Genomic DNA, 27,121 nt, shown 5'->3' on the forward strand with positions numbered 1-27,121 from the left:
GGACACTATGCGTCAGGCATTGTGCCAAGTGCTTTCCTTGTCTTCATTTCCTCTTTGCAAGCACTATTATTATCCCCTTATTTCAGATATGTAAACTGAGGCTTGGAGCGCTGACTTGCCCAAGCACACTCAGCCAGGGGGCTCCTATAAGGCTGTGCACTACTCTGAAATGGAGCCAAGAGCCACTGATGATATTAAGGCTCCAGGAGACAGAAACTCTCCCGACCCGGGCACCAAGCTCTGCACGCAAGTAAGCGGGCGCGCGCTCCGCCTCGCGCTCTCGGGGACGTTTGGCCACGTGACCAGGGCCCGCCCCCGCCCGCCCCGCCCCCGCCCGCGCTCCCACCCTCTCTCCCTCCCTCCCCCTCCCTCCCCAGCCCGGTCCGGCCCATCCCCCTCCCCGCCGGCTCCCTGAGGCCCTGCCGGGTCGGGCTGCGGGCGGCCGGGCGCCGACGGCCGGACAGACGGACGCACGCGAGGACGGACTGACGGACACACGGAGGGCGGCGGGCGCGCACGGCCCGGGCCGGTGCTCCGAGGCCCGCCCGGGAGGGCTGGGGCCGCGCTCAGGTGAGGTGACGGCGACGCGGGCCCGTAAGGGGTGGGCCCGCCGGGCGTCTGGGGTCCCGGTCCCGCTGGCTCCACGGGAAGGAGGCGCCGCCCGGGCCCGGCGCGGGAAAATGGCGCCGGCCGGCAGTGGAACACGGCTCCCGTGCGGGCCCGGCCCGGAGCCGCCCCGCCCGCCGCGCTCGTGTCCCCGTCGCCATGTTGGGGAGCGGGCCCCGGGCCTGCGGGCGGGGGTGCTGGGGGGAGCGGGGGCCGGCCGGGGTTGGGGAGGGTGCGCGACGCGGGGTCTAGGGCGTTGAGGAAGTGCAGGGCCGGCCGGGGTCTGCACGGGGTGGCGCTCCAGGCCAGAGGAACTGGCGGGAGCCGAACGTGGGGTCGTGGCTCGGGGTCGAGAAGGGACACTGAGTCCAAACGGAACTGGGGCCGGGGTCCTTGAGGCTGGAGGCCAGGACCGGAGTTTAGTCAGGCTATTCACGTTCAGGACCTCGGGGCCGGCAGGACCCAAAGGGGCGTGGGGTCCACGCTCAGGCTGTCAGAGCCGGGACAGTTCTTTGTGGAGGCGCGGAGGGTGGAGGGGGGAGGCTGTGATTAGAAATATTAGAAACGGGGGCCCTTTGGATACAGGCGCGAGTATGAGATTGGAGCGGTTCTCTGAGTCGCGGGGCCGAATTGCAAATCGTCCAACTCCCAAGAGACTGAGGACATATGTTCCCCTAGCATGTTCCACTCCCAATTAGGAAGAGCAATGGAAAATAGGAAGACTGATGAGAAGAGAGAAAAGGGAGACAGCGGTTCGGGTGCAGGAGCTGGCCAGCATAGGGTGGAACTGGTTGGCATGAAGAAAGAACCTCCATCAACTTAGGGAGTTTGTGTGTGTCTTTAAAAGGAGGGACCGGGCTGTTTGTGGGCGGTGACCCAAGGTGTCTTCCCAGGAAGGGGACAGCCCACTGTTTTAAGAGCAGGGTCACCTGGGGAGGTCATCACAAAGGCTTTTTTTGAAGCCAGTAAGAATGGTGTAGAAAAATGAATGTGTGAGTGAAAACTACAAGGCTCTTAGAGATCATAGAACAACTTCAGAACGTGTAGGGATTTTAGCTGAGCAAGATAAAGTAGACTCCTCAAGATCTCACAAGTTCCTGGCTCTGGAGGTCCACCGCCTTAGTGGAATTTGTTAGCTCTGAGAAAATTGTTAAGGAGAGCTATAGCAGCAAATATCAAAGAACGGTTACTCTGTTTTTGTTTTGGTAATTAGTTTGTCAGTAGAAAGACTGAAGAGGAATACAAAAAAAGTACTGGTAACCAGCTATTTGACCATTTCCAGCCTACCTGCATTTGTGCAAAGAAGTTATCTTCAGAACCCTTTTGACTTCTAACTTTTTAGAGTTTTAAGAAATGCTCCTTCTGTTCTAGGGGTTTACAGCAAAGGGACACCGAAAAGTGAAAAAGATAACAGTGAACAATGGTACACACCCAAGATTTCTATCTTGATCAAACTTTAATTGAAGTTTGATCAAGATAGAGAAGAGTTCAGAGTTCATATGGGTTATGGAAGAATTCTGAGGGAAACTATGAAATATTATGAAATAGTAGTTACAGGCTCCCATAAAATCAAAAAGGATTTTCAACAAAAACGTTATGAAAATGTACATAGCAAGTAAGATTTTCAATATATATCCAGTGCGTTTATACTATATATGTGTGTATATATATACCCCCCCCCACACACACACACACACAGCATCAAGATTCATTTGTTCTGGATTTTTTTTTTTAATTTATTTATTTTGAGAGAGAGTGCGCAGGTGCTCATGAGAGTGGGGTGAGGGGCAGAAGGAGAAGCAGACTCCCCGCTGAGCAGGGAGCCTAATGTAGGGATCCATGCTGGAATTGCGAGATCATGACCTGTGCTGCAGACAGAGGGTTAATCAACTGAGCTACCCAAGCATCCCTATTCTGGATCTTTCTAATGCAAGAAGGCCTGACTTTGTGCAGTAGACCCCTCTGCCATCTAGTAAAGCTGCTCAGTATGATAATAACCTCTCTCAGAATAATATTTTTAATTGAGTAAAACAAAATACATTGTATTATAGAGAAAACCATTATATTGAAATACCAAAATACACAAATTATAAAATAGTGATATAGATATACTTTATTAATACATTAAGAAATCAGATCTAGTGATGGGTGTGATAATTACAATTTTTTTAAAAATTTTATTTATGATAGGCACACAGAGAGAGAGAGGCAGAGACACAGGCAGAGGGAGAAGCAGGCTCCATGCATCGGGAGCCCGACGTGGGACTCGATCCCGGGTCCCCAGGATCACGCCCTGGGCCAAAGGCAGGCGCTAAACCGCTCTGCCACCCAGGGATCCCCCGATAATTACAATTTTAACACATGGTGAACATAAATAATATTTTGAGATATCAGCAACAATTGTAATATAATGTAAAGATATCTGTGGTAACTGTGACACAGTTACTGTCACAGAGACTGCTAATATTAGAGTGGTTTGTTGCCTACAATTTATATTTGAAGAAAATGGTAACTTTCCGTTAGAGGTTAGTGAAAATAAATAGGTGGGGTTTTTTTCCTATCCAAGTTCACAGACCCCTCTGAATTCTGTCTGTGGATTCCCATCTGTGAACCCCAGGTTAAGAAACCCTACTCCTACCACCAGGCATATCTTCTATTCAGCAGACATTTACTGTGCACTAAGATATTCTAAGCATTATGCCAGGCTCTAAGGATTCAAAGATCTTTAAGGAAGGGTCTCTTCACTTTAGATATTCAATCTTATGAGAGAAATGAACATATAAACAATGATAGTTCAAAATGGTGAATGCCAAAGCAGTGTCAAAGGTTGTAAAAACATAGAGGTGGGCAATGTCTCAGCTCAAGGAGTCAGGGAAGGTTTTGTGAAGGGGTGATCCTGAAAGGTGAAGGAGTTTGCCAGATAGAGTTGGGAGAAAAGAGCTTTCCAGGTAAAGGCATGCACATTCAGGGAATATAGTTCAATTGTGGCTAGAGCATAATATACGTGTAGAAAAGTGGTCAGAGGGATCCCTGGGTGGCGCAGCGGTTTGGCGCCTGCCTTTGGCCCAGGGCGCGATCCTGGAGACCCGGAATCGAATCCCACATCAGGCTCCCGGTGAATGGAGCCTGCTTCTCCCTCCGCCTGTGTCTCTGCCTCTCTCTCTCTCTCTGTGACTATCATAAATAAATAAAAAATTAAAAAAAAAAAAAAAAAAGAAAAGTGGTCAGAGATGAGATGAACGTTTCTTTGGAACCTGGCTTCTTCTTAGCAAAAGGACTTTGCTAAGAAGTTTGGACTGGGGATCCCTGGGTGGCGCAGCGGTTTGGTGCCTGCCTTTGGCCCAGGGCGCGATCCTGGAGACCCGGGATCGAATCCCACGTCGGGCTCCCGGTGCATGGAGCCTGCTTCTCCCTCTGCCTGTGTCTCTGCCTCTCTCTCTCTCTCTGTGACTATCATAAATAAAAAAAAAAAAAAAAAAGAAGTTTGGACTGAATCTTTAGCTGATAGGGAAGCATTCATGGATTCCAAGGAGTAGAGTATGTGATTTGGTTTAGTTTTAGGTGATAAATGGATGTTCTTTGTTTTTGTTTTTTTAATTTTTTTTCTATTATTCATTTATGATAGTCACACAGAGAGAGAGAGAGAGAGGCACACAGGCAGAGGGAGAAGCAGGCTCCATATACCGGAAGCCCGACGTGGGATTTGATCCCGGGTCTCCAGGATCGCGCCCTGGGCCAAAGGCAGGCGCTAAACCGCTGCGCCACCCAGGGATCCCAATGGATGTTCTTTGAATGGAGAGTGGATTGGAGAGCACGGAAGAAATAACAAGGGCCTAGTCAAGGCAGAGGCTGTGAGCTTTGAACAAAGTTAGAATTTTCAGGTATTGATAATTGCCATTGCACATGGTAAAAGAAAAGGAATATTTTAGATTTTTGGTTTGGGATGATGGCTGTCAAAGAGGTTATAAAGAGGGTGAAAGGAAAATGAAGCAACAGTTTTCACAGATATTAAGGGAGAAGTTTTTTGGGGTAGAGTAATTGGGAAACCATTGTGAAGCTATCAAGTGTGGTGTAGTTTTTGCTTAAGGAAATCAGAGGTAAGTGTCAGCAGACATAAAAGCAGGGAAAGTATTCCTAGAATGTAGGAAAATCACAACCATCCATATCAGGGTCAAGAAACTATGGGCCATGTCAGATTTGGCCCACCACCTATTCAGGTAAATAAAGTTCTATTGCAACACAAGCACAGTTATTTATGTATTGCCTTTAGCTGCTTTCACCCTACCAATGGCAGAGTTGAGTAGTTTCACAGGGAAGATATAGTTCACAAAGCTGAAAATATTTACTGTCTGGATTTTTACTAAAGATGCTTGCCAATCTGATCAGCATTTGAAGACTGGATGTTCAACTTCTGGTTTGCCATCTAGTTCCCATATAATGGAGAATAACCATCTTGGCTTTGTCCTTCTGGCTGGGTCCCCTATGTTCCTGTGTATCTGCAGTATGACATAGATCCCTCAATATTTTATATTGGTCAGTGATGCCAAGGTCTGTTCTGGGGTCTGCTGTGTGGCAACTGTGGTAGTGACAGGTTTTCACAGCTTAGACCATGCTGAGGCTTGTTGTGCCATTTTTCTTTTGAGTTGTATTTTTCAAAAGATTTCCTTATATTTTCTGATTAGTAACCTTTGTTGGTTATGTGTATTACAGATATAATTTCTGAGTTTGTTGCCAATTTTTAAAATCTCTTTTTCTTTTGTTAAAAGAAGTTGTGAATTTTCACAAATCTATCAATCTTTCCTCCCCCCAAATTTCGGAATTGTTCTTTATGCTATCTTCTTGAATCTCCACTACTTTGTCTTTGATGTTTAGATCTCTAATCTATCTGGAATTGACTGTTGATGTGTGATGTGAGGTAGGGTCCAGTTTCATTTTTTCTCGAATGTATACCCAATTATCCCAGCACCATTTATTGAATGACACTTTGTTTTCAAATTGTGTGTTTTGGTGGAGTCTAAGGTCCTAATTCTAGCTCTGTTGCTTGCTTATTGTGTGACCTTGGACAGGTTGGGTAACTTCTTTGTGCCTCAGTTTCTTTAGCTCTTATGTGTTGTATGTATATATGAATATATGTATATATGTATGTAGCTAGATAGTTAGCCAGTCAGCCCAACGTGGGACTTGAATTCACCACTGCAAGATCAAGAGTCTCATGTTCTACCTACTGAGCCAGCCAGATGTCCCAAGTTTCAACAGCTTTTAAAAATAAGGATAATAAATAGTATTTATCTCATAGGGTGGTGAGGATTAAGTGAGTTAATTCAGGTAACGTGGAATGGTGTGACACCTAGGAAATGCTCAATAATGTTAGCTGATATTTAGCACTGTTGTTCATTTCTGATTTCCAGCACCTGGCTCAGAGTAGGGGCTCAATGTACTCAACACAATTGTCTGTTTAATTAATTTGGTTTTAAGGTCAAAACAGAATGGTTGAGAGGTAGGCTGAGTGTTATAGGAGATGCTTTTAGTTGCTGCAGTTTTAGCTGCTACCTCAGACTTTGCTGGGATGGAACTTCTCTCACCCCATCACTTCTTTTGCAGAGAACTTCTGTAACAGGATGCAAACCAGGAGTCTGTGATTGGATTTCACCTGCCAACATGTTCTGTTTGGCTCAAATTTACACAGATTTCTGACTTACCTTGAAAATTTGAAAGATGTGTGAATAAACTCATATTCTCTCATAGCAAACTCATATTCTCTCATAGCAACGGAGTAAAAGCTAAAGCTTTTAGATATGATGTGTGTTTGTTTTCTAGTCCCCTGCAGTCTTCATTTCTCCCTTATTTTGTTCATTTACCTTTACTGCCCTGTAGGCATTTGATTTTCTAGTTCGTACTTCACTGAGGTTTTAAATATTATGTTTCCTGAACCAGTAAATGATATGTTGGGGTAAGGGTCAGAATGGTCAGAAATTGACAGATGAGTTTGTGGGCAGGTAAAAACCAAAGTCTTTTTCTAAGGATGAGCCATTCTTAATCATAATGAATAAAATGATAATTGAAATTAAAAGATGAGATGAAATTAATTTCAAATCACTGAATAGGCATCTACTGTGTGCTGGGTACATTAGAAATTACCACATTGATGGTAGAAAAGAAAACTAGCTGGCTAGCTTTTATGAAACATTATAGAAGAGATCCTTTTTTTTTTTTTTTTACATTTTATTTATTTATTCATGAGAGACACAGAGAGAGAGGGGCAGAGACACAGGCAGAGGGAGAAGCAGGCTCCATGCAGGGAGCCTGATGTGGGATTTGATCCCGGGACTTCAGGATCATGCCCTGGGCTGAAGGCGGGCGCTAAACCGCTGAGCCATCCAGGGATCCCAGAAGAGATCTTTTTAATTGTTATGTGGAGCTGGGTTGGGTGAGACAAAGGAAAAACAGGAATTCATTCATTTGCCAAACAGTATTTATTTGTTTGTTTGTTTGTTTAAATATTTATTTAAATATTTATTTGTTTGTTTGTTTATTTATTCATTTATTTATGATAGACATAGACAGAGGCAGAGACACAGGCAGAGGGAGAAGCAGGCTCCATGCACCGGGAGCCGGACGTGGGATTCGATCCCGGGTCTCCAGGATCGCGCCCTGGGCCAAAGGCAGGCGCTAAACCACTGCGCCTGCCCAGGGTTCCCAGAACCACATCTTTAACTTGTGAAGAATTGTAGTCTATTAATGAGTTAATATTAACTATGTCAGTTACAAAGCTAAGCTCATAGAAACAGAGAGGATGGTGGTTGCCATGGCCTGTGGGTAGGGGAAATGGAGATATGTTGGTCAAGGCATATAAACTTCGTTTTAAGATGAGTAAATTCTGAGGATCTAGGGTACAGCATGGTGGGTATAGTTAACAATAATGTATTATATACTTGAAAGTTGTGAGAGAGTAGATCTTAAATGTTCTTGCCACACTGGAAAAAAAAAGGTAATCATGTGAAGTGATGGATGTGTTAACTAACTTTATTGTGGTAATTTTGCAGTGTATATGTGTATCAATCTCATTGACATTTGAACACAATGCTATAAGTTGATTATATCTCAATAAAGCTGGGGTGAAAAATCTTTGTTAACATTATCACCAAATTCAGAGGGTATTCATACTTTATTTTTTTTTTAAAGATTTTGTTTATTTATTCATGAGAGACACAGAGAGGCAGAGACACAGGCAGAGGGAGAAGCAGGCTCGCGGCAGGGAGCCCAGTGCAGGACTTGATCCTGGATAGGACCAGGATCACGCCGAGTCTAAGGCAGATGCTCAACCACGGAGCCACCCAGGCGTCCTGCATTCATACTTTAAATAGATATTTAGGGGGCCGCCTGGGTGGCTCAGTGGTTTAGCACCTGCCTTTGGCCCAGGGTGTGATCCTGGGGTCCCAGGATCAAATCCTGCATCGGGCTCCTTGCTTGGAGCCTGCTTCTCCCTCGGCCTTTGTCTTTGCCTCTCTCTCTCTGTGTCCGTCATGAATATATAAACAAAATCTTTAAAAGATAATAAAAATTTAAAAATAAAGATAAATATTTAGGTTTGTATTTAACATTAACCAGCTACAACCACCACCACCCCTCCCCCCCAATCCAATGCACACAAAAAAGCAACAAAAGCTCCCATTAACTGGCACCTTTACCAATATTGAACCTGTTGGGGCAGCCCCAGTGGCTTAGTGGTTTAGCCCCAGCCCGGGGTATGATCCTGGAGTCCTGGGATCGAGTCCCACGTCAGGCTCCCTGCATGGAGCTTGCTTCTCCCTCTGCCTGTGTCTCTGCCGCTCTCTCTCTCTGTGTCTCTCATGAATAAATAAAATCTTAAAAAAAAAATTGAACCTGTTGGATATTAGTTCTATAGTACCGTTTGTGTATATTTTCTAAAGACCAGACAACAGCAGTTTCTCACAGGAAAAAATAGTTGCAAATTTGTGAGTCAGATTCCTATTTTGGATTTTACATAGGAGAATTGTTCATTAGGTTAAGTCCCTGGTCATAATTTTAAATAGTATATGAAAGTAAGACTGTGTTCCTTCTATAAAATACAGACTTAAAAAGTTCAAACACTTAGAGAAATCAAAGACATTGTGATTTACCATCAAATGCAAATATAAGTAAGAAGATTTTAGGTAAACCAGCATCTGGCTAGACTTAATAAGAGACCGATCAATAAACCCAAATAATGGACTTGTTAAATATTCTTTCCCATTGTGAATATTAATAGCAGTATTTGCATATACGTATATGCACATATCCATGTAAAATATATTGATATAATTGATATAAATCTGAATCTGGCATTTTCCTAAAAAAGATGAGCCTTCAGCTGAGTTCTTTTAGATTATGTTCAACTCTTTAGTGTGTGTGGAAATGACTCAGAAGCATTGTAATCAGAATAATTAAGTGTGGAGGAAAATGTGATTGTGATAGTATATATTGACTGCCTACCAGTGTTAAGAGGTATATCCAGTTGGTGAATAATCAGTTTCTGCCTTCCAGGAAACTAATTCATCTGGGAAAGTGATGTGAACATATAAAAGGAGGGGGAGCATAAATGTTTTAAATGAGACTATAAGTGCTATGGAAATTCTATGGAAATTCAGGAGAGGGAGAGAGTACTACTACCAATTGGAAGATCAGAGAAGACTTTATAGAAAAGGTGGTATATTTCCTAGGGCTGCTGTAACAAACTACCATAAGCTGGGTGGCTTAAAACAACAAAGATTTATTCTCTTTTGGTTCTTGACACTAGAACCTGAAGTTAAGGTGTCATTAGAGCCATGTTTTCTCTGGGACTTAGGGTGGAATCCTTCCTTGCATCTTCCTGGCTTCCATCAGTTCTTGGTGTTTGGTTTTTTTTTTTGTTTTCTTTTCTTTTCTTTCTTTTTTTTTTTTTTTTTTTTTTAAGATTTTCATTTATTTGAGAGAGACAGAGAGAGAGAGAGAGAACGAGTTGGGTGGGGGAGGGGCAGAGGGACAAGTGCTGGGGCTCAGTCCCAGGACCCCAGGAGATCATGATCTGAGCTAAAGTCAGTTGCCTAACTGACTGAGCCACCCAGGTTCCCCAGTTGGTGTTCCTTGATTTGCAGCTATATCATCACAATACTCTCCATGTCTCTGTGTCCAAATTTCCCTCTTATAAAGAACCAGTCAGGGGCATCTGGGTGGCTCAGTTGGTTAAGCATCTGCCTTCAGCTCAGGTCATGATTCCAGGGTCCTGGGATCGGCCCCATATTGGCTATCTGCTCAGCAGGGAGCCTACTTCTCCCTCTCCCTCTGCCTGCTGCTCCCCCTGCTTGTGCTCTCTCTGTCAAATAAATAAATAAATAAATAAATAAATAAATAAATAAAATCTTTAAAAAAAAAGACACTAGTCATTGGATTAAGGGCCTACTCTACTCCACTCTGACCTCATATTAACTAATTATATCTGCAGTGATCCTATTTCCAAATCAGGTTATATTCTATGATCCTAGAGGTTAGGACTTTAATAAATCTTTTTGTGGGATACAGTTTAACTTGTAGCAGTTGGCATGATACAGAGGTGCTACAGAGGCATTAAATTAAAATTTATTAAATAAGTAGAAGGGTAAGATTGCAATGAGTTAAGGAGAGAGGAACCAAGGGCTTGATGGACATAGGAAAGCAAACATGAAATGGTGATAAGTCTGTTTTGTTGGTGTGTTGAAGAGTTGTGGGGAGATGAAGCCAGAGTAGTTTGTTAGGGCCCTTAGATGGTAGATCTAGGACATTCAAATGTTGCTGAGTGGTTACTATATGGGAACAGGATGGCACTGCAGAATTTTGCAATATGGTGGGTAACTGATTCAAGCTTTGGATAGCTAATTCAAGCTTTAGGGAGATTCTCTGATCAGGTCATCATGAATAAGTAGACACTCCAAATCAAAACAGATGGTTGATGATTTAACACACCCAGCCTCCCTCATTTGCCTATGCCAGTAACTTTACCAGAATAGTCAGGAAATTCCTCTTATGTAAAAAACAGCACTAGCCAAAACACCACAACAGCACACTTTGAGGATTTTATTTATACATTAGCTCTTTAAGATCTCTATTCAGAGGCCTCTCCATGGATTTCAGATTAGTAATTATGTCACTCTTCATTTTCTTTCAAACTTTTCTTCAAAATCACCTCTTTTCCATGATTTTTCTCAGAACTCTCTTCAGTCTTTCCATATCTTTCTTAAACATCTGACTAATGGAAAGAATGAAGGAAGATTGTGTACTGTCCAAGCCAACAGACAGATGTGATCAGGTAAAATTCAAAATAGTCTGTAGGCTGAAAGGCACCACTTATGGCATCTAACAATATGGGGAAAATCTCTTCAAGTCTCTGACTTATTTTGTTGGTTTATATTCTGCTCAGTTAAATTAACTATATTTGTGTTAGGAAGAGTAGTTCTAGGAATCTGAAATTTCATATTTCACGGATTTATCTTTTGTTTCTTATACTAAAATGTCAGAATTGAAGTTTAAAAAATAATGTTAATATTCCCTAATCCCTTAAATGTCCAGTATTCCTACCAGGAACAAACCAGTGGTCATTACTGTATTGAAATGCCAGTGTTGGGCAGCCCCCGTGGCTCAGTGTTTTAGCGCCGCCTTCCGCCCAGGGTGTGATCATGGAGTCCCTGAATCGGGTCCCGCGTTGGGCTCCCTGCATGGAGCCTGCTTCTGCCTGTGTCTGTGCCTCTCTCTCTCTTTCTCTGTCTCTCATGAATAAATAAATAAAAATCCTTAAAAAAAAAAAAAACCAACCAGTTGTCAATACAGTAATGACAATGTATTTGACAGGCATTTTGTGGATTCTTTCAGGGTACTAAGTTTCTATGATTTGATTGGAAGTTTGCATAAATTTTCCCTTGAGAGCCCTGAACTTGGAAACAAGAAGCATGTAGTAGTTTTATAAGAAATTCATTAAAAAAAAAAAAAAAAAGAAATTCATGAGATGTAGGAAGGATGAGATTGGCTCTTTAGTTGTGCTATGGCAAATCATTTTGGCAGTTCACGTTTAACTGTTTATTCAGACACTTTATGAATGCCTTATACATTATCCTGAAACATTTAAGGCTATGTGGTTAACAGGCCACTTATTGTAAGTACTACAAGTGTAATATCCAGATTTAGGCATTCATATAAATGTTATTTAAAATTTCTCATTCTACAAAATTTTGTTTCTTATATAGTAACTTCAGAAACAGGAAAGTATCTACCTATCCTGCCTGATATATAATAAGTAGTCAAGGGTAGTTGAACAAATGCATCCATTGAAAGTATTCAAATTCTGGATTAGAAATTATGAGGGACTTCTCTGCACATATTTTCTATTTAAAAAATAACTCATGGGAGTGGCTGGCTGGCTCAGTTGGTGGACCATGTGACTCTGGATCTTGGGGTTGTGAGTTCAAATCCCACATGTTGGGTATAGAGATTACTTAAAAATAAAATCTTTCAAAAAATAATAACTCAAAAAAAATAATAACTCATGGTCTATAAGTTTGAAATGATTTCACTTGATCTTAGCCAAAAAGCCCAGAGTGATTGAAATGATTTCAAAATATAAAGTTAAAAAAAAATCCATGCAAAACAGTCTCTTTGGAAAAAAAAAAAAACAGTCTCTTTGGTAACAGTGAGAATATTATTCCTAGCTGCCCTTTTTAAGATTTGTTTTTAAGATTTTATTTATTTATTTGAGTGAGAGCAAGAGAGATCACAGAGGGAGAAGAAGCCAACTCGTCAGTGAGCAGAGAGCCCACTGTGGGGCTCGATCCCAGGACCTAGAGATCATGACCCGAGCTGAAGGCAGATGCTTAACTGACCGAGCCATCCAGGCACCCCTAAGATTTTATTTTTAAGTAATCTCTACACCCAACATGAGGTTTGTACTTAAAACCCCAAGATCAAGAGTCACATGCTCTACTGACTGAGACAGCCAGGCACCTCTATTACTAACCTTCTGTCAGAAGGAAAGGTTTGCACCCAGACAACAAATCACTTCGCACAAGCTGAAGATATGCTTGTGTTTATGAGACAGATTCCAGAAGAATTCTGGGATTCTTATTTTACAAAGCTGTTTGTTTATTTAAAGTATAGTTGACATTCAATGTGACATTAGTTTCAGGTGTCTACTATAGTGATTTGATAACTCTGTAAGTTGTGCTATGTTCACCACAAGTGTACCTGTTATCTGTCACTATAAAACTCTATTATAATACCACTGATTATATTCCTTATGCTGTACCTTTCATCCCCATGACTTATTTATTCCATAACTGGAAGCCTGTGCCTACCTCCCACTCCCTTTCACCCATTTTGCCCACCCCCCAACTCCCATTACAAATCTATTTCAAACATTTGAATGGAGATATTCGTTGTTTAAAGGGAAAGCAGATAGAATAATTAAATTTCTTGGTAAATAGTCCTTGAGTTTTCTTAAACAGGAGGAACTCAAGATCCTGTTTAGCTCTAGCTTAGTGATCCATCCTCTCATTTTATAATTTAGAAATCTTAGGTCCAAAGAGAAATTATCCTGCCCACAGTCATACCAACTGTATGGGAAGTTACAACTAGAACTTGAGGCACATGTACTCTGCTATGCTTAGCCTCGCTTTCTTTCCATTCTGTTACCCTGTGTTTCATTTTAATAAAATAACGCTAGTCTGTTCTCAAGATATACTCAGTTAATTTTACTAGTAATCATTTGACATTTGTATTGAAAACATTATTAAAAACAGATTCTGCAGTTAGGAAATCATTGCATGGGCATTAGGCTTTATTTAACTTCTTTTGTGGATGGTGCAGCAGCTGTGATAGTGCATGGTTGCGAACCAAGACATCTATATTTTCTATTTGCTTGTTTGGTTTTTGCATTGTCATTTGTGATGAAAATTTTTTCAGAGTGTAAGTAGAAGAGTAAATGTTAAATTAAAAAGCATATTACCATCAGAACATTTATAGTTTTACAACAAAAGAGTAGGAAAATGACAAGAAAGACTTAGTCTGTAGCTAACATACATAATCTAGGGCAAATCATGTAACCTCTGTGGGACTGTTTCTGCTACATACTTCATTCATTAGAATCATTTAGGGGTACTGCCCAAGACAGATTTATTTGTTTTTTAATATTAACTAAAGTATAATACATACAATGCAAAGTGCACAAATCATAAGGATAATGAACACACTCGTATAACCACTATTGATGTATTTTTAAAAAGCTTTCTTAATGATTATGAAAGTTTTCTTTTTTAAAAACCACTGGATTAAGGCTATGAATAATCTCTTGTCTTTTAACAACTCTTTTTAGAGTGAAATTAGCAGAAACAATGGTAGAAAATAGGAATTTGGGCAGTTACAAAAATATATTTTAAACAAGTTCATTGGGCTTACATATTTAGTCTTTTCTTCTGATGTTTCTCTTCTTCCTCTTTGCCCTTTTCCCTTTCTGTCTAGGTCCTGGATGGAATGGAGAGGGGTCCTACTGAACGTCTATTATCTTTTCTGAGAGTGGTCAGAGAGTTCTTAAACAGGTCTGTTGTTTATATAGAACGCAAATGCAATCTTGTTTTATTAAAGAAATAGATTTCAATTTATAAGAAAAGTATTGGAAAAAAAAGAAAAGGATTTAATTAGCTAGAAATAGAATTTACTTTTTAAAAAAGAAGGCATTTTAATCTCTGATCTTTAATCATTTTAATGTCTGTGGGGCATTTTAGTTTGGTAAGCTACATTTGACATGTGAATTGGACTGAGGGCAATGGAATTAAATAAGATCCTCTTATTAGAAAACCAGTTTCTTAATAAAGCAAGTGAGCTTTGTCTTTTTAAGTTATGTTGAATATATATAATATGGTAAAATTCTTTATTGGTTTCATGAGAAGCACTGAGAAAAGATTAAAAGTGAATATCTTAGTTGTCTATGATTCTGGAGGGGAATGGAGGCATGAATAAACCCAAGAAGAAAAATAATTATCTGGCCCTCTTTCTTATGTATTCAGAATTCATAACATTGGAGGTGGGGGGAATGGTACCTTGCAATCTGACTCAGAGAAAGGCAAATGCGTAGAGTTTGGGTTTTGTTTTGTTTTCCCTTTTGTCTGTCTCTGTTGCCAAGAATGAATTTTAACATTATTCAGTCAGATAAAAACTCTAGCTTAGTGATTTTCCAAACTTCTCTTCACATTGGACTTACCTGTGGAACTTGGCAAATTATCAATGCCTTTGTCTCCCTTCCTTCCCTACTCTTCACTCTATTGTGACTTAATTGGCCTGGGGCTATGACTTGGGTTTTTGAATTTTTAATTTTTTAAAAATGTTTTATTTATTCATGAGAGAGACAGAGAGAGAGGCAGAGACACAGGCAGAGGGAGAAGCAGGCTCAATGCAGGGAGCCCGATGTGGGACTCGATCCCGGGACTCCAGGATCATGCCAAAGGCAGGCGCTAAACCGCTGAGCCACCTAGGCATCCCACTTTTGGAATTTTTTAAAGATCCATAGGTGATTCTAAAGTACAGACAAGTTGTGGAATCACAGCTTTAGCTAATTAAAGCAGATCTGGCCACTGTTGCAACTTGTGACCTTTTTTTGCCTAAATATTTGTATAAATACATAAAAAGGGGGATAAATATTTTGATTTAAGAATCCAGTACCTTGGGACACCTGGATGGCTCAGTGGTTTAGCGCCTGCCTTCTGCCTAGGGCATGATCCTGGAGTCCCGGGATCGAGTCCCACCTCGGGCTCCCTGCATAGAGCCTGCTTCTCCCTCGCCTGTGTCTCTGCCCCTCTCTCTCTCTCTCTCTCTCTCTCTCTCTGTGTGCGTCTCTCATGAATACATAAATAAAATCTAAAAAAAAAAAAAAAAATTTGTGTCGAACTACAAAAGACCTTGAATAGGCAAAGCAGTCTTGAAAAAGAAGAACAAAACCTGAGATATCACAATCCCAGATTTCAAGATACTATGAAACTATAGTAATCAAAACAGTGTGATACTGGCATTAAAAATAGACACAAAGCAATAGAACAGAGAGCCCAGAAATAAGCCCTCAATTAAATGGTCAATTAATCTGACAAAGGGGGCAGCAGGAATATGCAATGGGAAAAAGTTTCTTCAAGCAGTGGTAAGGAAACTTGATAGTGATATGCAAAAGATTGAAACTGGACCACTTTCTTTCACCATACACAAAAATAAGCTCAAAATGGAGTAAAGAACCTAAATGTGAGACCTGAAGCCATAAAAATCCTGGAAGAGAACACAGGCAGTAATTTCTCTGGTATCAGCTCTGGCAGTGTTTTTCTAGATAAGTCTCCTAAGGCAAGGGAAACAAAAGCAAAAATAAACTATTTAGACCACATCAAAATAAAAAGCTATTGCACAGCAAAGGAAACAATCAACAAAACAAAAAGATAGCCACTGAATGGAAGAAGATATTGCAAACAACTTATCTGATTAAGAGGTTAGTATCCAAAATATATAATGAATTTACACAGCTCAATGCAAAAAACCCCAAATAATCCATTTTAAAAATGGACATAAATAGACATTTCTCCAAAGAAGACATCCAGATGATCAACAGTCACGTGAAAAGATGCTCAAGGTTGTTCATCATCAGAGAAATGCAAATCAAAAAACCACGATGAGATACCACCTCTCACTGGTCAGAATGGCTAAAATCAAAACAACAAGAAACAACAAGTATCAGAAAGGATCTGGAAAAAAAGGAACCATCATGCACTGTTGGCAGAAAAGCAAATTGGTGCAGCCACCTCAAAATACGAAAAACAATTAGCATATGATCCAGTAATTCCACTACTGGATATTTACCTAAAAAATGTGAAAACACTAATTCTAAAGGATATGTGCACATCTATGTTTATTGTAGCATTATTTACAATAGCAAGATTATGGAAGCAGCCCAACTGTCCACCAATAGATGAGTGGGTAAGAGCACTGAGTGGCACAGTCAGTTAAAACCTCTGACTCTTGGGACACCTGGGTGGATGGCTAAGTGGTTGATCGTCTGCCTTTGGCTCAGGGCCTGATCCTGGAGTCCCGGGATTGAGTCCCACATCAGGCTCCCTGCATGGAGCCTGCTTCTCCCTCTGCCTGTCTCTGCCTCTCTCTGTGTGTCTCTCATGAATAAATAAAACCTTAAAAAACAACAACAAGAAAAAAACCAAAACCTCTGACTCTTGGTTTTTGGCTCAGGTCATGATCTCAGGGTCATGAGATGGAGCCCTGCCTCGGCCTCCATGCTCAGCATGGAGTCTGTGTAAGGTTTTCTCTCCCTCTCCCTGTGCCCTTCCTCCCACCTCTTCTCTCTCTCAAATAAATAAATCTTTTTTTTTTTAAATAGATGAATGGATAAAGAAGATGTGATATATATACACAACAGGATATTACTCAGCCATAAAAAAAAAAAAAAAGAATGAAATCTTGCCTTTTGCAACAACATGGATGGACCTAGAGGGTATAGTGCTATGTGAAATAAGTCAATCAGAGAAAAACAATACCATATGATTTCACTCATATATGGAATTTAAGAGACAAAACAAATGAGCAAAGGAAAAAAGAGACAAAAAACCGGACTCTTAAATATAGAAAACAAACTGCTGGTTACGGGGGAGGGGGATGAAATAGATGAAGAGGATTACGCTTATTTTGATGAGCACTGAGTAATGTATAGAATTATTGAATCACTGTATTGTACACCTGAAACTAATATAACATTGTATGTTAACTACATAATATAAAAAATATATATCAAGAACTCTTATAACTCAATAGTCAAATACTCCAATTTCAGAAATTAGCAAAGGATTTGAATAGATATTTCTGCAAATTATGCCAGTGTCAAATGAAAACGAAAATATGCTCAACACCATTTGGCACCAGGGAAATGCAAATCAAAATCACAGTGAGATACCACTCATACCCACCAGGATGGCTATAATCAGAAAGGTAATAACAAGTCTTGGTGAGGATGCAGAGAAATTGGAACCCTTGTACACTGCTGGTGGGAGTATAAAATGGTGTAACTGCTTTGTAAAACAGTTTGGCAATTCCTCAAAAAGTTAAACATAGAATGTATGACCTAGCACTTTTACTCCTAGCTGTAAATATATAGCCATATACATATATATATTCGAGAGAAATGAAAACATATACATGTAAAAGCTCATATTATGAATATTCATAGCGACATTATTCATAATAATGAAAAGTGGAAGCAACTGAAAAGTGAATGGATAAATAAATAGGGTATTTTTTGGTAAGGGATATTGTTTGGTGATTTTAAAAATGTTACTTGCAGGATCCCTGGGTGGCTCAGCGGTTTAAGTGCCTGCCTTCGGCTAGGGTGTGATCCTGGAGTCCCAGGATCCAGTCCCACATCGGGCTTCCTGCATGGAGCCTGCTTCTCCCTCTGCCTGTGTCTTTACCTCTCTCTCTCTCTGTCTCTCATGAATAAATGAATAAAATCTTTTAAAAAAACGTTACTTGCTCCAACACCTTCAAAATATGCAAAGTGAAAGAAGCTGGTCATAAAAGATCAGTTATTATATGGTTTCTGTTATATGAGGTATCTGGAATACACAAATGCTCTTTGATCTAGTCTAAAACTCTTTATTATTATTTATTTATTTATTTATTTATTTATTTTTAAGTATTTTATTTATTTATTCATGAGAGACAGAGAGAGAGAGAGAGGCAGAGACACAGGCAGAAGGAGAAGTAGGCTCCATGCAGGGAGCCTGACATGGGACTTGATCCCGGGTCTCCAGGATCAGGCCCTGGGCTGAAGGCGGTGCTAAACTGCTGAGCCACCTGGGCTGCCCCTCTTTACCCTTTAATAGGAGAACTTAAGCCATTAAATTAACAACAGAATTTTTGAACATATTAGCAGAATTGTTCATAGTACTCAGATGAAGATAATGGTGACTAGTAATAGTTCATCTTTATTTCATATCTTACAGATCTTCCTTTTCAATGATTTTTTAAAAAAATAGCTTTTATTCAGCAGCATTGAATAAATAGAAAAATAATATAGAAAGGAAAAAAATCCCAATACCAAGTAATAGATACAGTTAAATGTCAAGGATAAGGAGCATAGTATTCCATTCCTTACTTAGAGGATTTAGGGTAGTGTTAGGGCTATGAGTTAGCAATCATTCAAAATGGCTGTAAAGGAGTAGAGACGACGGTAAGTGGCCAATTTCTGATGACTGTGTAACTGTAGTATGGCTGGCTAGTCTTGCACCTTTGTAGACACTTCTGGATGTTGGGTATTAAAGGCCCAGAATTCACACTCTTCATTTGTGCTTAGAATTTGTCTTCCCATGAAGGCTATAAAGCTGAATAGGAAAAACCCATTTAACCCATGGTTATTAGAAAGGAACTGAAGGCTATTAAGTACCTGAACATTTGAAAGATGTTTGAAAAAGAATGGAGGACAGGGATCCCTGGGTGGAGCAGCGGTTTGGCGCCTGCCTTTGGCCCAGGGCGCGATCCTGGAGACCCAGGATCGAATCCCACGTCGGGCTCCCGGTGCATGGAGCCTGCTTCTCCCTCTGCCTGTGTCTCTGCCTCTCTTTCTCTCTCACTGTGTGCCTATCATAAATAAATTTAAAAAAAAATTAAAAAAAAAAAAAAGAATGGAGGACAGTAAGAGGTAGAATTTTGTCTGAACAATTAGAAGTTTATGATTTAAAAAAATAGCATTGATGCTAATCATATTTATAACAATTTTTTAGACTTAATGTTTAGCTGATTTCATTCCGTCTCAAGGTCTTTGTTTTGGTTAATTATTATTAGATAATATTTTTATGAAAAGTATCTGATAAAAGTATCTTTATGTTAGTTTCAGACTGAATGACTGCTTGGTCAGGGAGAGGACTGAATTATTAGGTCACATTATTTTCCACTCCTAATTCTTTACTATTTTGCCATTGACTTCTGATCTTACGAAGCAGAAATCCAAGGTCAGCCTGATTTCTGGTCATCTGTGTATGACTTCTTTATTGCTTTGTGGGTTGATTGTGGGGCATTTTCTTTATCCTTAAATCTAAAAGTTTGACTAGAAAAAAATCTAGCTGTCATTATCTTTTCAGTAATTTTGCCTGGTATTTTATGAGCTCTTTTGAGCTAGAGATGCAGAACATTTTTTGACTCAGGAAAGTATTCATTTCCCTTTTAAAAAACCTTTGATTATTGGGGCCCCTGGCTGGCTCAGTGGTCTGGATCTCAGGATTGTGAGTTCAGGCCCCGTGTTGGGCATGGAGCCTACTTAAAAAAAAACCAAAAAAAACAAAAAACAAACAAACAAAAAAAGCTTTGATTATTGTTTCTGTTCATTTGTTTGTTCTCTCTTTATCGATCTTCTTTCATAATTTCCATTACTTTGTCCTTTCCATCTCTATTATGGAAGTTTCTCAAATTTGTCATCCCCATACATCTAATTAAATATTCTGCTCTTTATAACTTTTAGTAAAGATCTGAAATCTGAGGTGACATATTTACTTTTTTACATTATTTTTCCTTTGCTTTTTCTCCTCTATTATTTCCACTTTTGTGTCTCAACTACTTCTTTTCATTCCTGTCTAGGGACTTTGATCTCTCATTTTAATGTTTTATCAAATCTATTGAGAATAATGTAGTTGATATCTAAAATTTAACCTGTTCCTCCTCACATACTCACTTTCTGAATTACAGGTGCCGAGTTTCTCTTATGTGTTGGAATGTTCCTTTCCCTCAGTTATTCTTCCTTGAAAAAGGATAGAGGTGTATAGGTCTGGTACTTACCAAATAAACAAGATAGATAGGTACCTCACTGGCTGCTTGCTGGCTCTGTAAGTTGTCCTTTCCTTTCAGGTGTTAAGCTAAAGAACTAATCGGTGATAGTTTTGGAATACTTTTTGTGTCTAGCAGTCATTTATGTGCCTCCTATTTGATTGAGGGGACAGGAGCAGTGCGGGGGGGGGGGGGGGAATCCCTTTCTGTAGCCTGGGTAATTTGACTTCAGAAAGGAGAATTTGTTTTTGATAATTTGAAGCCTAAGCTACAAATACCTGTGGTTCCTGAATGTAATGCTCCTAAGGCTTTCGGTTGGTCAAGTCTTCCTGTGTCTGTCTTCAAATTCCAAGATGTGTGTGTACTACTTTGTATGTTATAGAACCTGAAATAGAGAGGGGAAGCCATGGGCATGTAATAGTGCTAACTATTCTAAATGGGTCTGTCATTTAGACCTAAATGGGTCTAGGTCACCTACACCTAGAGTGTAGGTATCACCTCTGCCATTGCTTACTCTGGAGAGCTGTTTTATTTTTTAAAATTTTTTGAGAGATTTATTTACTTGAGTGGGGGTGGGGTGGGGACCATGCATGTGCGTAGGGAGTAGGGAGGCGCAGAGGGAGAGGGATGGAGAGAATCATAGCAGACTGGGCTGAGTGTGGAGCAGATACAGGGTTGTTCGATTTCACGACCTTGAGATCAGTACCTGAGCTGAAACCAAGAGTGGAATGCCCAACTGACTGAGCCACCCAGGTGCTCCTGGAGAAAGCTGTTTTACAGCAGGTAGCTGGAGGGATGGAGCCACGCATATGGGGGTCAGTTAAAAATCTGTTACCTTCCTGCCTGGCTCTTCTGTTGGATTTCAAGCCCCATTCCTGCCTTGGGCATTAAAGTAATTTTTGGGTCCAACAATTCTTTGAGCTGCGCAGTCCTAATTTCCAGTGTTGTTAGTAACTTTGACTCTTATTGCTTCCTTAAGTATAACAATGAAAATACCATTGAAAAATTAGGCTGGAGGCAATGATAGAGATGAACCAGGTATTCTTAGGTAACCTCCATTTTAACTTCCAGCTTAGATTAACTTTTTGAAAGGAGGGAGATGAGAATAGTATGGACAACAGCCACTACTACTGGAAGAAGAAAGAGTTAGAGACCTTGTGCCAAATTATTTCCAGTTCCTCAGGGAAGTATGATTAATATTGAAGTCAAATAGCCAAGTATTAAAATAGTTATAGTGTCCTTAGATCTGGAAAATGTTAGCTCATCATTTTCTAAATGATAACAGAACCTAAGAAGGGTTTAAGGGACTCCAAGGTCATAGAAAGGACATAGAAAAGGGACTCCAAGGACATAAAAAAAATAAGATGGAATACAGGGTGGTATAGTTCACTTTTAGATTCTATATAGTTATGTTTTGTTTGATTTTCTCACAAATAATATGGTTTGTATTACATAACAAATTTAAAGAAACAATCAAATTTTCTAATAAGCAACAGAAGAAAAAGCTCTCATTTCTCCGTCACTTTTTCGAGCAAATTATTTTTTATTTTTTTAATTTTTAAAAAATTTTTATTTATTTATGATAGTCACAGAGAGAGAGAGAGAGAGAGAGAGAGAGAGAGGCAGAGACATAGGCAGAGGGAGAAGCAGGCTCCATGCACCAGGAGCCCGACGTGGGATTCGATCCCGGGTCTCCAGGACCACACCCTGGGCCAAAGGCAGGCGCTAAACCACTGCGCCACCCAGGGATCCCCAAATTCTTTTTTTTTTTTAAGTCTTTTCTTTTTTAAAAGATTTTATTTATTCATGAGAAACACACACAGAGAGAGAGAGAGGCAGAGACACAGGCAGAGGGAGAAGCAGGCTCCATGCAGGGAGCCTGACGTGGGACTCGATCCTGGGTCTCCAGGATCAGGCTCTGGGTTGAAGGCAGTGCTAAACTGCTGAGCCACGCGGGCTGCCCAATTTGAGCAAATTCTTAAGCCACATTCCCCACCTCACTAAGTTTCCTCATATACGGTAAATTAAATAATGTATGAAAAGTGTGGTTTTTAAACTTTGGCTGCATATTAAAGTCAGCTGGCCACTGTTTCAATGCCCAAAACTTAGGCCACAGTACATAGTATATGACTCAGGCATTATTTTTTAAATTTTCCCAAATATTTTTTTAAATTTCCCAAATGGGGGATCCCTGGGTGGCTCAGCGGTTTAGTGCCTGCCTTCGGCCCAGGGTGTGGTCCTGGAGTCCCGGGATCGAGTCCCACATCTGGCTCCCTACATGGAGCCTGCTTCTCCCTCTGCCTGTGTCTCTGCTTCTCTCTCTCTCTCTCTCTCTCTCTCTGTCTGTCTCTCATGAATAAATAAATAAAATCTTTAAAAAAAATTTCCCAAATGTATAGCCAAAATTGAGAGTTACTGCAGTTCTTTCAAGGCATATACTCATTTGATCTCAGATATTCTGACTTTAGTCATTTTGGAATATTTGGGGCGAGAATTGACCTGAAATAAACTATATCACTTGGTTTTGGTATTTCTGCTAATTGTTCATTGTCTGGGAATCACCCTGGTAAAAAGAGAATTTAGTATATGATGGAAGAGGCGCTGAACTTGAGGTTAAAAGACCAGACCACATGGGACTGGATCCCGGGACCCTTAGATCATGACCTAAGACCTGAGCTGAAGGCAGACGCTTAATCAACTAAGCCACCCAGGCACCCAGGATTTATTCATACCCTCCCAGGATTTATTTATACCCTCCTCCCCAGCTTTTTAATATGAAAAATTGCAAACATATAGAAAAAATACAGTGATAATAATTTGCTATGTCTGCATCATGTTTGTCTAGCTACCTGTCTTTGCTGAATACTTTGAAAATAAGTTGCAGACATTATGACACTTTATCCCTAAATACTTTCCCATGAATCTCCTAAGAATAAGGGCATTTTCTATACAATCACAAATAATAGTACCACACTCAAGAACTTCTGTTTTAAGATTTTATTTATTTATTTGAGAGAGAGAGTGAGCATGACGGTGGGATGGGCAGAGGGAGGGAGAGAGAGAAGCTCCCTGCTGAGCTCAGAGCCTGACGTGGGGCTTAGTCTCAGGACCTTGAGATCATGACCTGAATGGAAGTCAGATGTTTTACCACCTGAGCCACACAGACACTGCTGTTTGTTTTTGAAATTTATTTATTTATTAGTGAGTGCACACAAGCACATGTGCATGTGAGGGGAGGGGCAGAGGGAAAGAATCTTAAGCTGACTCCTAGCCAAGGAGGGAGCCCAACAAGGAGAGTCTGACAAGGGTCTTAGTCTTAAGACCCTGAGATCATGATCTGAGCCAAAACCGAGAGTTGGAGGCTCAACTGACTAAGCCACCTAGGCACTCACACCCAAGAACATTTTTCAGAATGCCCTAAAATCTTCTGTAACTTCACATTCAGTTTTCCCCAGTGTCTAAAAAACATTTTCTGGCTGTTTTCTTCAAGGTGTATGTAGGTAACATTCATGCATTGGATTTGGTGGTTATATTTCTGAAGTCTTTTAATTGAGAATTGTTTCTCCCTATTTTTGGGTCTTGAAGAGACCAGATGACTTTTGTTGTAGCAAATCCCACATTCTACATCTGATTATTTCTTCATGCATGTAATCGAATACTTCGTCATGTGATTGTACTCATTGCTCTATCTCCTGAATTTCCTATAAAGGAGAAATTAAGTTTAAAGATATGTTTAGATCTAGGTTAGGCATTTTGAGTGATAATACATTGTAGATGATGACTGGTACTTAAAGGTTACATCACATCAGGAGGCATAAATAAAAGGTCTTACTCTCCAGGGTGCTTGGGTGATGCAGTGAGTTAAGCATCTGCCTTTGGCCCAGGTCATGATCCTGGAGTCTTGGGCTCCCTGCTCAATGGAGAGCCTGCTTCTTCCTCTCTATCTCCCTCTGCCTGCTGTTCCCCCTGCTTGTGCTCTCTCTCTTTCAAATAAATAAATAAAATCTTAAAAAATATATATTACTCTAATTGTTACTGAGTTTGATTACCAGGTTAAGCTGGTGACTGTCATATCTTTCCATTGTAAAGATACTTGTTTTCTCTTTGCAATTAGGAAGTAATTTGTGAAATAATCCTTTAGTACTGTGGGAATCTTGTTTTCCAGCAATTTTCACCACATGATTTTTAGCACCCCTTGATCATCCTTGCCTGAATCACTTATTTCATTGGAGGTTGCACGATGGTGATTTTAAAATTCATTCCTTCTGCACTTATTAACTAGCATTCTAATGTATACATTACATTCTAATGTAAACTAGCATTCTAATTTTCCTCTTTACCAAAGATGAACCCTTAAAAGAAATAAATTGCTTGCTTCATTCTTTTTCTTTATCAGTCTCCAGAGTAAGGAGTTGATGTCATAGTTACCCCTAATGGTGAATTCCTGAGCAATATTTTTACTCTCTGAGCTATTACTATGTATTTATGGATTCTTATTTATTCATGATATTATAATTAATTTTAGTCATTGTTCATTTCAATACTAAAATTGTCTCAGATTTGCTAGTAGAGGGATCCCTGGGTGGCGCAGCGGTTTAGCGCCTGCCTTTGGCCCAGGGCGCGATCCTGGAGACCCAGGATTGAATCCCACGTCGGGCTCCTGGTGCATGGAGCCTGCTTCTCCCTCTGCCTATGTCTCTGCCTCTCTCTCTCTCTCTCTCTCTCTCTCTGTGTGACTATCATAAATAAATAAAACTTTAAAAAAAATTTGCTAGTAGAAACCCCTTAAAACTGGCACCTAGGTCCTTGTGACATCTCCCTATTGGTCTGAGTGCTTCCTTGCCTTCTGGTACAACATGATTTTTAAAATTTTACCTTGAAGATAATAATTTTTATTTTTTGTATTTCCTTCTAGAGTATTTTATTTTAATACTAACATATATAAAACACTTTTTCCTCTTTTTCTACAAAAAGTAGCATACTGTAGTCAATGTTTTACTCCTTGTTTTTTCTCTCAACAATGTATCTTGGGGAGTATCTCATATCAGTGCATAGAGAGCATCCTTATTCTTGCTGCATTTCCTTTTTATTAGATGTTCTATAATTTAATCAGTCTCTGTTGATGGACATTTGGATCATTTCCTATCTTGCTGTTGCCAACAATGCTTTAGGGAATAACCTTGTATATATGTCATCTAGTGTGGGAACAGGTGTATCTGTAGGATTGGATCACTAAACTGAAGTGAGATTGTTGTGTTAATGTAATTTTGATAGATAATACCTAATTGCTGATGTTAGACTATTACTCGCAATGAATGAGAATGTCTGGTTTCCCATAAACTTGCCAAGAGAGTGCACTATTAAATTTTTGAATTTTTTGCTAATCTGATGAATGAAAAAAATTTTTTCTTCTTATATGTAAGGATGAATATTTTTTCATATGTTTAAAGTTCATTTGTATTTCCTTTTCAGTGATTTTATGATCATACTCTCTGTCCATTTTTGGACATAATTCTTTGTCCAAATTGCTCTTCTCTTTATATATCTGTATATGTGCACATACATATACACAGAAACCTATGTTTTTTTCTTTTTTTTTTTTTTTGCCTATGTTTTTTCTATAGTATGTTTATGTATTGGAGATTTGCTCTTTCATCAGTGATATGATTGCCAGTATTTTTTCTTTCTTTGTCATTTTGTTGTTTGTTAGGGGTTTGTTTTGCTTTACTTATGGTGTTTTTTGCTTTGCAGAATTCTTTGATTTTTTTTATGTATTCAAATCCACCAGTTTTATTTTAATGGCGTTGGATTTAGAGTCATGGTCAGAAAATCCCTACCCACTCCAAAGTTATAAATATTTCTTCTGTACTTCTAATACTTATAGGGTTTCATTTGTTACATTGAAGTTTTGGGTCCATTTGGAGTTCTCTTGATATGAGTTATAGCTCTAATTTCTTTTTTTCCCTACATGGCTACTTACACCCATTTAGTGAAAAATTAATTTTTCCCACCTTCATGAGATTCTAAAATTCCATATCCATTTTGATCAGTTTGGGGGATGTTAGTCTTCCATTGGTCTTCCATTTGTTTATATGCCAGTACTACACAGTTTTAATTACTGAGGCATTATGTTTTGATATCTGGTAAGGCTTATCTCTTTCACTAATCATTTTTTTTCAGGGTTTTTTTTTTTTCTTGTTTCCATATGAACTTTAAAGTCAGCTTGTCCATTTAAAAAAATAAGTTAGCATTTTTTATTGGGATTATTAAATTCTAAATTAGGGAGAATTGATGTTTAGGAGTCTTTTTATCTATTAATTTGGTGTCATTCCATTTGTTCAAGTCTTTTTTTTATTTGGAGCCTTTGTTAGTATTTTAAAATTTTCATCTTGTAGCTCTGCATTTTCTTTTTAGTTCATTCCTAAATATTTTATCTTTTTTTGCTGTTGTAAATTAGATTTTTCCCCCCAGCTACTGTTGATCGATTGCAAATGTAATAAAAACTATTGTTTTCTGTGTATTTTGTACCATTCTACATTACTGAATTTTTTTAAAGGTTTTATTTGTTTATTCATGAAAGAAAGAGACAGAGACACAGGCAGAGGGAGAAGTAGGCTCCCTGTGGGAGCTCGATGTGGGACTCCAACCCAGGACCCTCAGGATC

At 39.7% G+C, this 27,121-nt stretch overlaps 1 protein-coding gene across 15 annotated transcripts in view; it reads left to right on the top strand.

The window, feature by feature from the left end:
• The first annotated feature begins 413 nt into the window (after window positions 1-413).
• The window catches only part of NCOA6 (nuclear receptor coactivator 6), an 85,571-nt gene continuing 58,863 nt past the window's right edge, over window positions 414-27,121 (top strand). For 8 of the 15 annotated variants that reach the window (XM_072736049.1, XM_072736054.1, XM_072736064.1 and 5 more), the window contains exons 1-2: window positions 429-570; window positions 14,125-14,201. The gene's annotated coding sequence lies outside the window, so the exon portion shown is untranslated. Of the gene's footprint in view, window positions 571-14,124; window positions 14,202-27,121 lie in introns of all 15 variants that reach the window. The other 7 variants (XM_072736052.1, XM_072736055.1, XM_072736057.1 and 4 more) reach the window with 3 other exon arrangements.

Source organism: Vulpes vulpes, chromosome 14 (genome assembly GCF_048418805.1).
Source record: "Vulpes vulpes isolate BD-2025 chromosome 14, VulVul3, whole genome shotgun sequence".
Taxonomy (NCBI): Eukaryota; Metazoa; Chordata; class Mammalia; order Carnivora; family Canidae; genus Vulpes; species Vulpes vulpes.